General features: G+C 35.9%; 1 pseudogene; it reads right to left on the bottom strand.

The window, feature by feature from the left end:
* LOC140853079 (uncharacterized) overlaps positions 1–1,561 on the bottom strand; it is a 16,963-nt pseudogene extending 15,402 nt beyond the window's left edge.
* Positions 1,562–1,848: the final 287 nt, after the last annotated feature.

Genomic DNA, 1,848 nt, shown 5'->3' with positions numbered 1-1,848 from the left:
ACAGCTTGAAAATCCTGTTCATCATATCCATAAAAATAGCTGGTGCATTAGTTAGTCCAAAAGGTATTACTAAAAATTCATAATGGCCATACCTGGTTCTAAATACAGTCTTAGGTACATCTTCATCTCTAATTCTTAGTTGATGATAGCCTGATCGTAAGTCAATTTTGGAGAAAATTTGTGCACCCTAAAGTTGATCAAATAAGTCATTTATTTGAAGAAGAGGATATTTATTCTTTATGGTTACCTTGTTCAACTCCCGATAGTCAATGCATAAACGTATGCTCCCATCTTTCTTTTTCACAAATAACACAGGAGCTCCCCAGGGTGATGTACTTGGTCAGACAAATTTTTTATTCAAAAGTTCTTGTAGTTGATCCTTTAATTCTCGTAATTCTACGGGAGCCATCTGATAAGGAGGTTTTGATATAGGTCTGGTTCCTGGTGTGATATCAATTTTAAATTCAACCTCACAATCTGGGGGCAGTCCGGGTAGTTCATCTGAAAAAATATCAAAAAATTCTTTGACAATTGAGATATCGTCCAACTTTATCTTTTCCTTCTCGACGTCTACTACATGGGCCAAAAATGCTTTGCCTCCTTTCCTCAAAGCTTTTCTTGCATTCATGATTGAGATAATACCCAAAGATTGTTTGGGTTCCGTATTATGAACTGCGCCTTGAAAGAAGAATTGCGGTTCATCCGAAATTTAAAATACCACTCTTTTTCTAAAACAATCAATATGTGCATGGTACGAAGATAACCAGTTCATCTCAAGAATAATATCAAAATCATGCATGTTTAACTGAATCAAATCTGCTGCTAATTCTTTTTCTTCTATTTGGATTATGCAATTCTTAAAAATAATGTTAGCAACAACAATATTTTTAAAAGATGTGCTAACATATAATGGTTCATTTAGTTTTTCAGGCACACAATTCAAAGAAGTAACAAACTTGAGAGATATAAAAGAGTGAGAAGAGCCAGAATCGAATAGCACACGAGCATGAATAGAATTGATTGGGATAGTACCTGTCACCACTTGATCACTTGCATTGGCCTCCTGCTGGTTTAAAGCAAACACTCGTGCATTTCCTTTATATTTTTTATCAACTGGTTTGTTAGGTCTAGAGCCATCTTTTTTCTTATTTGGGCAATCATGAGCCATATGTCCTTTCTCGCCACATAAGAAGCATGCTCCTATCCTCTTGAGACAAGGTCCATTATGATTTTTTCCACAGTATGAGCAGGATATAGATTTTTTCTTCTTATCATAGTTATTATTTTTAAAATTTTTCTGCTGATCCCTTAGATTTTCTACTGATCTCGATCTCTTTCTATCTCCTCTTTCTAGGTCTGCTCTTTTCAATTCAGACTCCACTTTCAAAGCTCGCTCCAGTACGTCCTTGTAGTTATTGAAAATATGAGAAGACAGACAGAATCGAATTCCATATCTTAAACCTTATTCGAATCTGTTGGCTTTACTCCTTTCGAACTCCATAAGCTGGGGGCAGAAGTGGCCTAGCTCATTAAATTTGTTAGCATATTCTAATACAGTCATATCATCCTTTTACTTTAAGGCTAGAAACTCATTTTCTTTTACCAATCTCATTGTCCTAGGAAAGTACTGATTATAAAATATCTCTTTGAACTCTTCCCAAGTGAGCTGATCATCATTATTCCCATAAGCAGCTTTTATTGCAGTCCACCAAAACTCAGCATTTCCTTTTAACATAGGAACAGCTAATCCGACCTTCGCATTCTCAGGATATTGCAGGGCATCAAACATCTTCTCCATATCTTGAATCCATGTCTCTGCAGCCATTGGATCAGATCCATCCTCAAATA

Source organism: Elaeis guineensis, chromosome 13 (genome assembly GCF_000442705.2).
Source record: "Elaeis guineensis isolate ETL-2024a chromosome 13, EG11, whole genome shotgun sequence".
Lineage (NCBI taxonomy): Eukaryota > Viridiplantae > Streptophyta > Magnoliopsida > Arecales > Arecaceae > Elaeis > Elaeis guineensis.
This window is presented reverse-complemented; position numbering and strand designations above follow the sequence as displayed.